Below are 16,334 nucleotides of genomic sequence, written 5' to 3'. Positions count from 1 at the left end.
CATTAACAACCTGCAATATGCTGATGACACAACTTTGCTTGCTGAAATGTGGATGACTTGAAACATTAACTGATGAAGATTGAAGACTACAGTCTGCAGTATGGATTACACCTTGATATAAAGAAAATAAAAATCCTCACAACTGGGACCAATAAGCAGCACCATGATAAATGGAGAAAAGATTGAAGTTGTCAAAGGTTTCATATTACTTGGTTCTAAAATCAATACCAATAGAAGCAGCAGTCAGTGTATCAGATGACGTAAAGCACTGGGCAAGTCTACTGCAAAGGACCTGTTTCAAGTGCTGAAGAACAAACATGTCTCCTTGAGGACTAAGGTGTGCCTGACAGAAGCCATGGTATTTTCAATCACCTCATATGCATGTGGGAGGTGGACAAAGAATAAGGAAGACCAAAGAAAAGCCAATGCTTTTGAGTTGTGGTGTTGGCAAAGAATGCTGAAAGTGCCATGGACTGTTAAAAGAACTAACAGATCTGTCCTGTGAGAAGTGCAGCTGGAATGCTCCTTGGAAGGAAGAATGGCCAGACTTCGTCTCTCATACTTTGGTCATGTTGTGAGTAGAGACCATTCCCTGGAGAAAGACATCATGCTTGGTAAAGTGGAGGGTCAGCAAAAGAGAGGAAGGCCCTCAGCGAGATGGATTGATATCGTGGCTACAAAGAAGGGCTCAGGTATAGCAGGGATTTTGGAGCTGGCACAGGACCGGGTGGTTTTTCATTCTGCTGTGGATAAGGTCGCTATGAGTAGGAGATGACTGGACAGCACCAAACAACAACATACACATGTAACTATATGTATGTGCATATACATGTATGTGTGCATGGATGTATGTTCATATATATGATCAAACACAGAGGGAGCATAGTTACAGATACTTCTTAGGTATAACTAAACACCTCATAGGATTGGTTTTCCAGTCTGAAGACTTAGGACCCCAGTCCATGGGACAACTCAGTCACTTGGCAAAATACAGCTCACAACGTTGATGACCTGCATACCAGTTTGGTGAGTAGAGTCTGGTGTTCTCATTGAAACATTTGGTTGAATTCTCCAATGAAAGCACATGAGCTAGGGGAGTTGTTTTGGGGAGTTTTAAAATACAGATTCAATTTCCTTAAAGATTATAGGGCTTTTCAAATAATCTATTTCACATTGCATGGGTTGTGGTAGTTTATGTTTTTTGAGAAATTGGATCATTTCACCTAAGTTGTCAAATTCGTGTCTGCAAAGTTAGTCACAGTTTCTTCATCGTTCTCCTAATGTTTGCAGGGTCTGTAGTGCTATCCTGCTTTGTTCCTGAATTGGGTGCTGTGAATCTTTTTTTCTTTGTGAGTCTTGCTAAAGGTTTGTCATTGATTTTTCTGTTTTGACTTTTATTAATTTGCTCTTCACTTTAGTGCTTCCTTCTTTGTGCTAGCTTTGTGCTTATGTCCTCTCCTTCCTTTAAGTACTTGATTCTTTTTGCTATAATTTAGTTTATTTTTGTTCTTGAGAATACACACAGTAGACCACACACCAATTCAACAATTTCGACATGTACAATCAGTGATATTGATTATGTTTTTCAAGTTATGCAGCCATTCTCACTCTCCTTTCCCAAATCTTTCCTCCCCTATTAACATCAACTCCCCTCCCCTAAGTTTCCTATCTAATCTTCTGAGTTACTGTTGTCAGTCTCATACCATACAGGTAGTTACTAAGAGAGCCCAATGCTCAGAGCAGATACTCTTTATCGGTTTAGCTAAACTCTTGTTTGATTTGAAGAAGAATTCAGGGTATATTTTTGGTTCAAGGTTTAAAGATTTTATCAGGACAATAATTTGGGGGATTCATCCAGCCTCCATGGACCCAGAAATTCTAGATTCCGCAAGAATATGAAATTCTGTTCTGCATCTTTTGCCTTTTGATCAGAGTTCTTCTACAGAACCTTTGATCAAAGCATTCAGTAGTAGTAGCTGGGCACCATCTAATTCTTTTGGTCTCATGGCCAAGAAGACAGTTGTTCATGGAGGCAAATTCCAACTCATAGCAATCCCCTTTGGGTTTCCGAGGCAGTATCTCTACGGGAGTAGATTGCCCAGTCTTCTTTCCACAGAGTGCCTGGTGGGTTTGAACCACCACCTTCTGGTTAGCAGTCAAATGCCTTAGGCACTATACCACCAGAGCTCCTTGTTTAGCTGGGTATCATCTAATTCTTTTGGTCTGATAACAAAGAAGGCAGTTGTTCATGAAGGCAATTAGACATGCATCCCATTTCTTCCTCCCATCCTGGTACTTGATTCTTGATTCAAGACTTTTTTCCTTTTCTGATATATGTGTTTTATGTTACAAAATATTCCATTAGGACTGCCCCAGCTATGTCCCACAAATTTTGAAATGTTGATTTTTCATTTTAATTCAGGCCTATGTATTTTTCATTTCCTCTTTACCCATGAATCACTGAAAAGGATGGTGCTCTATTTCCAATTGTTTGGGGTTGTTGTATTTATTAGCTTTCTGTTACTGACTTCTAGTTTGCTACATTACGGTCTGTGTGATTCCAAGCTTTTTTGGGTTTTGAGGTTTCCTTTATGGCCCAGGATGTAGTTTACCCTTAGTACATGTTCCAGGGGTTCTGCCATTGGTGGGTAGGGTGTTCAGTGAATATCAGTGAGGTCCTACAGGTTAGTAGTGGTGTTGAGTTCTGTATCCATTGTGACTTTGTGTCGAGTTGTTCTATCAACTATTGAGAGACAGGTTTTGAAGTTGCCAACTATAATTGTAGATTTCTCTATTTCTCTTTTCAATTCTATTAGTTTTTGCTGCACATATTTTCAGCTCTGTTGGTTGGTGCACACATATTTAAGATTGCTATGTCTTATTGGTTGATTGACTCTTTTATCATTATATAACATCACTCTCTGGCCTTGATAATTTTCTTTGGTCTATACAGACCAACTGAAAAACAGATATAGTCATAATTAATATGTTAAAAAAAATCAATTTTCAAAACTGTACCTCTATCCTCTACTACCAGGTGGTCTCAAGCAAATTTCTTAACCTTTCTCTGCCTTAGGTACCTCTTCTATAAAATAGGGCTGATAAAATTTCTTCTCCAAAGGGTAGCATTGAGTATTAATGAGCTGATATGTGAAAAGTGCTCCCAACCATACTAAGTAAACACTCAGGATTCATAATCTTACTTGTGCAGCTCAAGCAAATAGTAAGGAAATGTCTACATTTCACCAAGCAATCCATCGCTCGGGTGGAATAGTCCAGGGAGGAATTAGTACACCTTCACGGGGAAACAAATGTTTGTGAGCTTGCTTTGTTGTGTGTTCTCTTATCTAATAGGTGTTCTCAGCTGGAGGTGGTTTTGCCTCCTGGGGAATATTTGGAAGTATCTGGAGACATTTTTTGGTTGTCTGCTGGGTAGAGGGGAGGAACGCTGTTAAACATCCAATGATGCTCAGGACAGCCTCCACCACAAACAATTACCCAGCCCAAAACATCAAGAGTGCCGGATTGAGAAACTCTGACCTGCTCTATGCCCAGCCTAGGGCTCTGCTTCTTCCAGAACCAAAAGAGTCACACCGAACCAGAGCAGTGAGAGCCGGGCTCTAAAGGCTAGACTCAATAGTAGCATCTTCCACTGTTACACCTGACATATCAAAAGTCACTCAGACGCATTGTTTTATGTTTGGAGCCTGCCACAGTCCTTTACTTACCTTTACAAGCATTGAGAAAGCAGAATGACAAGCCAAGATTCTTTTGATTAACAAAAACATGAGACTATTTATAAATGTTCTGTTGTTACCTGCATTAATTCAAATGTCCTTACCCAAGGTGACTAATCTTCACAAAAGCTTGTGGAGCTTGACTGTTACAGTTCACAGGAGAAACAAGTCAACCTTTGAAAGTAAAATGGCCCCGAAGGTTTGTTTCACAGACTACCTTTGAGGATATTTTTAAGGCTGTTAAATGTGGGATCTGTTGTCAGATATCGTTCAGAGTTTCCCGCCACAAATCGAGTTTCCCCTTGATGGTTTTGGTGTGTAGAACTCCATCTCATTTTGTGGCTGCATCACAGCGTCCTTCCAACCTGCTGCTGGTTGGGAACATGTGTAGTCTCAAGTGGCCCCGTAATCGAGTTTACTGGCACTGGCTGAGGAAGTGCAGTCCTGCGAAGAAACATGAAAACAAAAACCCGTGACCTTTGGAATGCCTCTGCCTCGCGGGGACCCCATTTGTATCAGGGAACTGGGCTCCAGACGGTTGTCGTGGCTGGTCTTTCAGAAGCAAATCACCAGGCCGTTCTTCCAAGGTGGCTCTGGTAGACTTGAACCTCCAACTTTCCTGGTTAGTAGCCCAATGCTTAACCCTTTATGCCACCCTGGCGGCCCCTGGAAAGGATGAGGCCTACACGCTGAAAAGGAGGAAAATAGAAATGTAACAGGGGGATGTGAGGCACATAATATTCTATTTCTACACAGCCCGTGCCCACTCTCAACACTTCCCTGTTGAGCAACGTCAATCACAGCGACCCTTCCAGTGAAGAACTCAGGCTAAGGAGCCGGCTGAGAACAAAGGGACCATGGCTTGGGCAGTGGCCGTGGTCACAAACACTGTCCCATGACCACTTGCAGAAATGAGAATGTAGTACCTGCTTGTATTTTCCTCCCTGGCAGGTTATGTATATTTGTCTTTCTAACTAATTTTCTTCTATTTACTATAGGATTCATGGTGGGCACGGAGGTTAGCTTCACAAGTTACCCTACACATTACAGGATTCCCAGATGGGATTGTGACATCTGGAAGAGGACTGGGCTCCAGCCAGGAATTCCAGTCTTGGAGGTGGAAGCAGTACCTGCTGAGCCTTACAACCTTTTGAGAAGAGAGTGAGTACACTGTGGGTGCTCTGTGGCCAATGAGGGTGTTCTAGGCAGGGAGAGTTGTTGAAATGAGAAGAAGGAAATGAGTGGATTTGGGGTAGCCCAAGGTGTAGATGATAAACAGCACCTGTCATGAAGGTTTTTCCAACCAGCGTCTGAATCTTCTCTGAGTGGGATCTCCTCCCCTAGAAGAGGCTAACATGTCCTCAGAGTCCTGTGCAGCAGGTTGCAAGCTGGTGACCCAGGTGACTCACCGAGGGGCGTTGCTGCCAGAATTTGGAGCAAGGATCAGGGGCGCAAAGAGGGAGGAACTGCCCAGAATGGAAGGTGATGGGGCTGGCACTGGAGGCACTAGTGAGCAGTTTCCAGAATGAGGGGAGATCACAGCTCTAGCAACTTCTGGTGCACCCTGGCATTGGTGGCAGAGACTGCTTCATCTGGGCCCAGAACAGCCCACACTCGTGTTCCCACAGCACGAGTACTGCAGCATGATTTTTTTTTTTTTTTTTTTAAATTGTGATTTGGGTGAAGGTTTATAGAGCAAATTCACTTTCCATACAGCGGTTCACATACACTTTGTCTCATGACATTGACCACAGTTTACCACAATACAACAGCTCCCCTCCCACTTCCTCCCCATAGTTACCTCTTCCCTGTGTCCAACCCTCCATACACTCCTGCCCCCTGAGCTATCTCCCTGTGCATAAGCAGCCCTTCTTTCTCCAATGATTGTTCTCTCCAAGGAGTGTCTCTACCTCAGATACATATATCATATGCCTGTCTTTTGTTTGGCTGGAAACCACAGGGTGGGTTCAATTCCAGACCTGAAGGGCAGATAGGCCATAGTCTCAGTGGTTCCACCAGGCTCTATTGGACCAGCAAACCTGATCCCCCGCCCCCCTTTTTTTTTTTCTCCAAATGATTTTGAGTTTTGTTCCACATTGTTCTCCCTCTCTATCAAGGATCTCCTACATAGATCCCTTTCCAAGTGGATGACAGTGGTAGCCAGGCACCATCTAGTTCTTCTGATCTCCTAGTCATATAGGCTACAGATCGGATGGTGTACCAGTCACTAGGACTAATTGTTTCCATGAATTTTTGGTTTTCTACATTCTTCTTTGCTCTGGATGAGGAGAGATCCATCGTTGCATCTAGATGGCTGCTTGCAAGCTTTTAAGATCCCAGTCGCTATTCACCAAAGTAGGAGGTAGTGTTGTACCCAGGCTGTAAAGGAGAATTTCGGAAGAGAAGAATACGCCAACCCACGCCAATGCAAATGAAATAGGACAGTTTATTAGCTAACTTAAGTTAGGGTCTTTGCCCTTACCAGGTCAGTGGCTTAAGCAAAAGACCCCGTACCCCGTTTCTTTCTCCAATTTATGGAAAAATATGGGGAGGGGCAGCACCGGGGCGAGGGGGTACAGGTGATTGGTTGTTGCTAAGGGATTTAGGGCAGTGATCTAAGATGTTGGGGGACGTAAAGAAACTCCCCCCGGCTCCAAAGTTCACTTAGGAAAATATTATCTAGGGAGGATGCGGCTCAGATATGTGGGAGACTTTCAGGAGTCGAGCAAATCTCTGATACGTGCTGAATCCGGATGGCTTTTGTGATGCGTGCTGAGTTCGGAGGAAGTTCCTTGATACCTGCTGAGACTGGAGGGCAGATAAAGGCCCTAAGGAGTGTTTAGAATTACAAAAGTTCTGTTAGCACTACTGACACTAAAAGGTTTCTGGTTAAAGATTTTCCTGGAGGCTGCTAGAACTCTGGCTTCAGATTGACTCACAGTAGAACAATGTTTTGTATAGTATGTTATGCCAATTGAGCTTGATGTTCCCTGTGATTATGGTCTGCAGCATGAGTTTTGAAGTATATTTTGACTCGGTGAACTCAGTGCCTGGGTCTACGAGACTGTGTGAGTTAGCCAGCTGTTGCCACTTGCTGCTGTTGAGTTGGTCCCAACTCACAGGGACACACACACAATGAAACGAAATGCCCCCAGTCCTCCGCCATCTCTGAGCTCCCTGGGGTCCAGACCATCGTGCTCCCTGGGGTTTTCATTGGCTGAGTTTTGGAAGGAGATCCCCAGGCCTTTCTTCCTAGTCTGGCTGAGTCTGGAAGCTCCTCTGAAAGCTGTTGAGCGTCCCCACAATACACAGTCTCCCCTGACTCACAGGTGGGAGATGTACAGGAAGTGCCTTGGCCGGGAATCAAACCTGGGTAGTCCCTCCGGAAGACAAGGAATCTACCATGGAACCACCATTCCCTGAAATCTGTTGTTGTTGTTGTTGTTGTTGTTATGTGCCCTCGAGTAGGAGGCAACTCATAGCAACCCCTCCTTGGGATTCTGAGGCGGTATCATTACGAAAGTAGATTGCCCAACCTCCCTTCCAAGAAGTGGCTGGTGGGTTTGAACGAAGAGCCTTCTGGTTAGCAGTCAGATGCCTTAGGTACCAGAGCTCCTTCCTGATATCTAGTATCCCTTAATAAATGTGTTTTCTGCTTAAATTATCCAATATTTGCTTCTATAGCTTGCAAATGAATACCTAGTGATGATATATGGAAATTGATGAATAACAGGAATGGTATAATGAGTGATTTTTTTCTTCTTTCCACTTTTCCGTTTATGTAATAGGGGAAAAGAGACACCAGATTCAAACAGGTTCAATAGAGATACTTTCATTAGGTCTTGGTGGTGGTGCAGGCACCAAAGACAAAGACAGATGAAGGAAGCCATCAGCAGCTCACATAGTAGAGAAAGCTGAAAGGAGTCCACTGACTCATGGCCATGGGGCTAATTACATATGAATGAAAACAAAGGGAATCATCACAAAATCAGGATCTGTGACAATCGATGTGTCACCATCGCAGGCAGGACTACAGAAGTGGGAGAGAAAACATGGCTGGGAATTGGAGATGGAGAAGGGTTACGGGATTGGTTCTGGGCCTTGACTACCTGGCTAAGGCGGTGGTCTGGATAGGCTGTGACTCATGACCACGCAGCCTGAGGCTTAGCCACAAGGTGGCTAGCAAACAATACCAAGACCCCAACGTTCATTTAAACTAGAAAAGGATGCTCTCGGGCAAGTTCCCCAGTTCTCTGTGTGAGCCTAAGCTGCTTTGAGCCACACTCCTCCTGAGGGCAAACTGTCCCTCCTCCGCTTTCTCCTGAGACTTGTCTATGCATAGTCATACCGCTGGCTTCATGGTCAGAAAGAACCCAAATGGTGCTTGAAACTTTTGTCAAGCCTCAAAATGGAGGGAGGGCTTCCACTGCAGAGTACAGCCTACCACAAAGCCAAGCACTTTAGAATTCAAGCTCTCAGACGACGACCATCATAGGAGGAGGAAAAAATCAGGTTTTCTATTCAGTTTGTTCATCTGATTTTTCTCTTAAAAGCTTAGTGCAGCTGTAGCCACAGGGAGGAGACCCTCAAAAAACAGTTGTGATGAATCCGATTGAAAAATGGGCAGAAGACATGATTAGACACTTCACCAAAGATGATATTCAGGTGGTCAACAAACATATGAAGAAATGCTCACCATCATTAGCCATCAGAGAGATGCAAATCAAAACAACAGTGAGATACCATCTCCCCCCAGCACTAATAGCAAAGTTCAACAAGGCAGAAAATAACAAATGCTGGCGAGGATGTGGAGACATTGGGACTCTCATATACTGCTGGTGGGTCTGTAAAATGATACAACCACTGTAGAAAGCAGTATGGTGATTCCTTAAAAAGCTGGAATTAGAAATACCATTTGACCCAGCCATTCCATTACTAGGTATATATCCTAAAGAAGTGAGAGACATGACAAGAACAGATACATGCACACCCATGTTCATCACAGCACTATTTACAATAGCTAAAAGATGGAACAACTTAGGCGCCCATCAACAGAAGAATAGATAACCAAACTATGGTATATACACACAATAGAATACTATGCAACACTAAAGAATGATGTTGAATCTGCAAAACACCACATAACATGGATGAACTTGGAGGACATCATGCTGAGTAAAATAAGTCAATCCCAGAAGGACAAATATAGTATTAGTCCGCTATCATAAAAAGTCAAGGAAAGATTTATATATGGAAGGAAACTTTGTTGGTTATCAGGGGTGGGGGAGGAGGGGAGTGAAGGAAACACTGCAAAAAAAAAAAAATGCATCGACCAATGTCATTTTAGTTTTGTGTATTTCACTGTACATAAATTATCTTTCAATAAAATGTATTTAAAAGAAAGAAAAGAATGATTGTGGTGATTAACCTTTGAAGCTTTAAGACATCAACCTCACTCACTTCCCTGCTGTGTTTTGATCTGCTCCAGGTGGTTGCTTTGTTTTGTAAAGAGTGACTCATTACAGATAATCAAGACAGGACTTCAAGGCCGACTGTCACCAATTACCTGTCTGCATGCTTTCAACAAAAGCTGCCTGCTTGCTCGCTTTCTGTCCCTGCCAGAGTCGGTTCTGCTAGCTTACACTTTCAGAGCTAATTGAAAGGGCACACTTAGTTTCCTTTTCCAAGCTGCCTTTATTTGCTTGGAAAATTCTTGCATTTCCTTCTCTCTCAACCCCTCCCATCTCTTCACTCCACACCCCTGAAACTAAGAGGAAGTCCTTAACGTCATCGCAACATGCCATTCCTAAAAACATAAAAACACCCACGATGGGTCCTAAAGGCTTTGGGTTTCTTTCTACATCTTTTTCAATGGAAGAAGACCCAATTCCTTCCCTTTTTCATGGTGTCTTTCTGACTACACTGGGCTAGGAATTCCCTGCCATTTAAGATCAACACTTTCAAAAGCCTTTAGAATTAGTAGCCAATAACTTTTGAAAACTGTACTCGCACTTCTATGAGCTATCTATCCCAAAGTTTGGAACTTTCCAATAACAAAACATTTTCACACAATATTTAAACACTGTTCTACAATTCTTGTTGTTGTTATTGTTAGCTGCCTAGAGTCAGCCCCAAGTCGTGGTGACCCTGTGCAAGATGCGATTGGACCATTGTGATCCATGGTGTCTTACTGGCTGATTTTCTATTTGGATGTAGGTACCCAGGCCATTCTCCCTAGTCCATCTTAGTGTGGAAGCTCCAATGAAACCTGTTCAGCATCAGCCCAACATGCAAGCACCCCCTGACACACGGGTGGTGGCTGGGCATGAGGTAAATTGGTGAGTAATCAGACTTGGGTCTCCCGCATATTGTTGTTGTTGTTGTTGTTAGGTGCTGTTGAGTCACCTCCAACCCATAGCAACCCAGTGTACAACAAGACAAAACACTGCCTAGTCCCACACCAGCCTTACAATCCTTTTTATACTTGAGTCCATTATTGTAGTCACTATGTCAGTCTATCTTGTTGAGGGCCTTCCCCTTTTTTGCTGACCCTCCAATTTACCAAGCATGATATCCTTCTCCAGTGAATGGTCCCTTCTGACAACTTGACCCAAGTAGGTGAGACAAAGTCTGGCCATTCTCGCTTCCAAGGAGCACTGCAGCTGTACTTCTTCCAGGACAGATTTATTTGTTCTTCTGGCAGTCCATGGTACTTTCAGTATTCTTTGTCAACATCACGACTCCAAAGCACCAACTCTTCTTTAGTCTTCCTTATTCATTGTCCAGGTTTCACACGCATATGAGGCAATTGAAAACACCATGGCTTGGGTTAGGTGCACATTAGTCTTCAAAGAGACACCTCTGCTCTTCAGCACTTTATAGAGGTCTTTTGCAGCAGATTTGCCCAAGGCAATGCATCATCTGATTTCTTCATTGCTGCTTCCACTGGTGTTGATTGTGGAATCAAATGATATGAAATCCTTGACAACTTCAATCTTTCTCCACTTATCATGATACTGCCCATTGGTCCAATTGTGAGGATTTTCATTTTCTTTATGTTCACATGTAGTTCACACTGCAGAATGTAGTCTTTAATCTTCATCAGTAAGTGCTTTGAGTCATCTTCACTTTCCACTGAGCCACCCATGCTCTCTAGTAGAGGCACGGAAGCTATACAAAGAACCAAATCTAACTTTTATGGGTGGAAACTACAATTACTGAGAGAAAAACACAACCAGGTGAGATTAATGGTAGATGTGATTACATATCACATAAGAAAAGATTATTGAACTCGATGTAATAATAGAATCTATCCCAAATGAAACACAGAGAAAAAGACTCTAAAAAATTAACAATGCATCTATGAAATGTGAGACAATATTATATGGTCTCATGTACATGTAATTGGAAAAATAACAGCCAGAATTTTTTCAAATTTGACAAGCTCTGGTGGCATAGTGGGAGGTCTGGTGGCACAGTGCCTAAGGCATTTGTTTGACTGCTAACCAGAAGGCTGGCGGTTCAAACCCACCAGCTACTCCTTGGAAGGAAGATTGGACAATCTACTTCTGTAGTGATACTACCTTGGAAACCAAAGGAGGGGTCGCTATGAGTTGGGTCTGACTCGACGGCAGTGACTATAAATGCACAGATCCAGGAAGCTTGATGAACCCCAAACCTAAGAAACATGAAGAAAACTACACCAAGACATTGCATAACTAAATTGCTCAAAACCAATGATAAAAAAAAAAAAAAAAAAAAACTTTAAAAATTGCTGAAAACCAATGGCAAAGAGAAAAACTTAAAAATTTAAAGAGGAAAAAAAGACACAGTGCAGAGAAAGAAGAAAGATAAGCATGACTGCAGGTTTCTTGACAGACACAATGTAAGCCAGAAGATAGTGGGGCAATGTCTTTTAAATTGAGCACAGGCAGAAAGGAAGAATTACAAAGATGCAAGGAATACTATGGGGTGGGGGTGGGGGGGCATATGCAGTCTTGATTCCAACTCAGGTAATGGTTTCATTGGTCCATACAGATACCAAATTATCAAATTAGCATAGTGCCTAAGGCACTTGACTGCTAACCAGAAGGCTGGCGGTTCAAACCCACCAGCCACTCCTTGGAAGGAAGGTTGGGCAATCTACTTCTATAGTGATACTGCCTCGGCAACCCAAGGAGGGGTCGCTATGAGTCAGGGCTGACTTGATGGCACATAACAACAACAACAACAACACTAAAAAACAAACTCACTGCCATTGAGCGAATCTGACTCATAGCAAGCCCTCCTTGAGGCAGTATCTCTAGGGAAGTAGATTGTCCAGTCCTCCTTCTGAGGAGTGGCTGGTGGGTTTGAACAGCCAGCCTTCTGGTTAGCAGTCACATGTCTTAGGCACTATGCCACCAGAGCTTCCACAATGTTGTCAGTGATAGGGTAACATCCATATACCAACAAGGAAGACCAGTTAATAGACTGTTAGTCAAATATACACACCAACTACTAAAGCCAAAGATGAAGAAATTGAAGATTCATACCCACTTTTGCAGGCTGAAGTTGACCAAACATGCAAACAATATGCACTGATAATTACTGGTGTTTGGAATGTGAAAATTGGAAACAAAGAAGAAGAATTATTAGTTGGAAAATCTTGCTTTGGTAATAAAAATGGTGCCAGAGATCATACGATAGACTTCTGCAAAACCAATGACTCATTCATTGCAAAAACCTTTTTCAACAACATAAACAGTGACTATACATGTGAACCTCACCAAATACATAGGAGTGAAATTGACCACATCTGTGGAACAGGATGATGGAGAAGCTCAATATCATTGGCCAGAATGATATCATGGAACAGACTATCAATTGTGATCAACTGTGGAACAGACCATCAATTGCTCATATGCAAGTTTAAGTTGAAGCTGAAGAAAATTAAAATAAGCCCTTGAGAGCCAAAATATGACCTTGAGAATATCCCACCTGAATTTTGAGACCATCTGAAAAATAGATTTGATACACTGAACACCGGTGACTGAAGACCAGATGAGATGTGGGATGATATCAAGAGCATCAAACACAAAGAAAGTGAAAGGTCATTATAAAGACAGGAAAGAAAGAAAAAGACCAAAATGAATGTCAGAAGAAACTCTGAAACTTGCTGTTGAATGGAAAGTAGCTAAAATGAATGGAAGAAATGATGAAGTAAAAGACCTGAATAAAATGTTTTAAAAGGCAGCTCAAAAAGACAACTCCTCCTGCCCCCTTTCCCGCAAAAAAACCCACTCCCATCAGAGTCCATTCTAACTGACAGCAGCCCTACAGGACGGAGTAGAACTGCCCCTTAGGGTTTCCAAGGCTGTAAACCTCAACAAAAGCAGACTGCCTCATCTTTCTCCTATGGCTGGTGGGTTCAAACTGCTGACCTTTTTGTTAGCAGCTGAATGCTTTAATCAGTATGCAATGCAAGATTCCTTCAAGAAGACAAAGTAAGGAATTATAATGAACTGTGCAAAGACCCGGAGTTAGAAAATTAAAAGCAAAGAACATGGTCAGTATTTCTCCAGCTGAAAGAACTGAGAAAAAATTTCAAGCCTTAAGTTGCAATATTATAGGATTCCATGGGCAAAACAATGATGCAGGAAGCATCAAAAGAAGATGGAAGAACACAGTCACTGTAACAAAAAGAATTGGATGACATTCAACCATTTCAGCAGGTAGCATATGATCAAGAACTGATGGTATTGAAGAAAGTCCAAACTGTACTGCACAAATTGGGGGGGGAGGGGGGTTGGGGAACAAGGCTCCAGGAATTGACGAAATACCTATTGAGATGTTTCAACAAACAGATACAATGCTGAAAGTGCTCACTCGTTTATGCCAAGAAATTTGGAAGACAGCTACCTGGGCAGCTACTGGAAGAGATCTTTGTTTATTTATGTCCATTCCAAAGAAAGATGACACAACAGAATGTAAAAATTATCAAATAATATAATTAATATCACATACAAGTAAAATTTTGCTGAATATATTTCAAAAACTAGTTGCAGCAATACATCGACAGGGAAATGCCAGAAATTCAAGCTAGATTCAGAAGAGGGTATGGAATGAGGGATATCATTGCTGATGTCAGATGGATCTTGGCTGAAAGCAAAGAATATCAGAAAGGTGTTTACCTGCATTTTATTTACTATGCAAATGCATTTCACTGTGTTGGTCATAATATATTAGTCATAAAATTGTGAAGACTTGGAATTCCAGAACACTTGTGGGAACTTGTACATAGACCAGAAGGCAGTCATTCAAACAAAACAAGGGGATACTGGTTTAAAATCAGGAAATGTGTGCATCAGGGTTGTATCCTTTCACCATACTTATTCAATCTGAATACTGGGCAAATAATCCGAGAAGCTTGACTGAGTGAAGAAGAATGTGGCAACAGGATTGGGGGAAGACTCATTAACAACCTGCGATATGCAGATGACACAACCTTGCTTGCTGAAAGGGAAGACGACTTGAAGCGTTTACTGATGACTATGTCTTCACTTACTGAAGACTATACAGCCTTGATTACACTTCAACATAATGAAAACAAAAATCCTCACAACTGGACCAATACACAGCATCACGATAAAGGGAGGAAAGATTGAAGTTGTCAGAGATTTCATTTTACTCAGATCCACAATCAATGCCCATGGAAGCGGCTAGTCAAGAAATGAGACATCGTATTGTGTTGGCAAATCTGCTGCAAAAGACCTCTTTGAAGTGTGAAAGAGCAGCGATGCCACTTAGAAGAATTAAGGTGCGCCTGACCTAAGCCATGATATTTTTCGTCGCCCCATATGCATGTGAAAGCTGGAGAAGGAATAAGGAAGACCAAAGAAGAGTTGATGCTTTTGAGGTGTGGTGTTGGTGAAGAACGCTGAAAGTACCATGGACTGCCAGAGAAACGAACAAGTCTGTCCCGGGACAAGTGCAGCCTTGGAAGCGAGAACGGCCAGACTTCGCCTCACCTACTTGGGGCATGTTGTCAGAAGGAACCATTGCCTGGAGAAGGACATATGCTTGGTAAAGCAGAGGGACAGCAAAAAGAGGAAAACCATCGGCAAGATGGACCGACGCAGAGGCTGCAACGACGGGCGCAGGCGTAGTAAGGACGCGAGGCTGCTGCGGGACCCTGCAGTGCTCGGTTCTGCTGTACCCGGGGGCGCCAGGAGTTGGAGCCCACTCGAGGGCACCCAACAACAACAACACTTGCTGAGAGGCTGTCTCTTCCCCACTTCCTGAGTTTTGGCCTTTTTTCACAGATCAGCTGTCCATAGTGGCTGGATTTACTTCTGAGCTCTCAGCTCTACGCCATTGGTCCAGGTGTCTATCATTCTACCAGAATCCAGCTGTTTTGACTACCACGGTTGCAGGCAGGCTTCGAGCTCAGCAAGTGGGAGGCCTCCCACTCTGTTCTCCTCTGGCTGTGCCCAGCTTGCCCAGGATCTCTTTCCTTGTCTTATAAAGCTGGTGACTAGCTTTTCCATCTCTTTAAAGATACTAGTTTCATAGTCGTATTAGTTTGATAGTGTTGAGTGATCATTTGATCTCTATAAATCTTATCCATTTGTTAAATGTGGATAAGAATACCTCTTTCACTGAACTGCTGTAAGTAAAAAAACACCTGTGCAGGTAAAATGGTAAAATTCTTAGCCTAGCACCTACATATATGAGATAGTCAAGTAATAGTAGCATTTGTTTTTGTTTTTATTTTTATGTATAGCATTCATTATTCACCGAACGCATCATATATTCATTTGTTAAGCTATTTGTTTTCTGTCTCTTCTCAACGGAGCAGGGACTTTGCTTTTGCATTGATACTTTCCCAATGCCCTAAATAGAACCTGGCATGCAGAAATTGTTCAGAAGTTCTGGGTTGCTGAGGGTGGGTGTGGATATAAAAGGAGAAAAGGCGAAGGTGAGAAGGAGCTTGTGACGGTGGAAGGGTTCTGTGCCTTGATGTTGGTGATGGATACATGCATGGACGCATGAGATTAAATGGCCTGGAGCTGACCACACAGACACACACACACACAAGTGCGTGCCCAATGGGGGAATCTGAACACATCTGTGGACTGATCCCTGCTGTGATAGTGTCCTGTGGTTACACAAGATGTTATCATTAGGACCTCCCTGTACCTGTGTTTTCCAACTTCTTGTTTTCCCAACTTTCTATAATTAAAGAAAAAAATTAAAAAATTGTTGAGTGATTAAATTACTTAAGTACAATTGCAACTCTATTTAAAAGAAAAAGAGAGAGAGAGATTCAAAAAGGAAAAGATGAATAATTATGTACCTGCATCTTTCTTTGGAATTTTTTAATGATGGGAGATTTTTCTCTTTCTGTTTGAATTCTTGATGGGAAAAAAGCCAAGAAGTTTTAGGCTTTAATTTTTTGCTTTGTTTCTTTATTCTAGATGTTCTTTGAGTCACCCACCACAGAGATGAAAGCCTTTGAAGAACCCTTGAACCATAAAGGCGGCAGCCCCACTCGCTCCAGCCCTCGAGGTCCCAGTTCACCCCAAGAAGCTAGTGCATCTGGGCATGGGGGGGGGG

The sequence above is a fragment of the Orycteropus afer genome, unplaced genomic scaffold (assembly GCF_000298275.1).
Source record: "Orycteropus afer afer isolate SDZICR_OR568_19922 unplaced genomic scaffold, OryAfe1.0 scaffold00638, whole genome shotgun sequence".
Lineage (NCBI taxonomy): Eukaryota > Metazoa > Chordata > Mammalia > Tubulidentata > Orycteropodidae > Orycteropus > Orycteropus afer.
The sequence above is the reverse complement of the archived record's forward strand: the minus strand, read 5'-3'. Positions refer to the sequence as shown.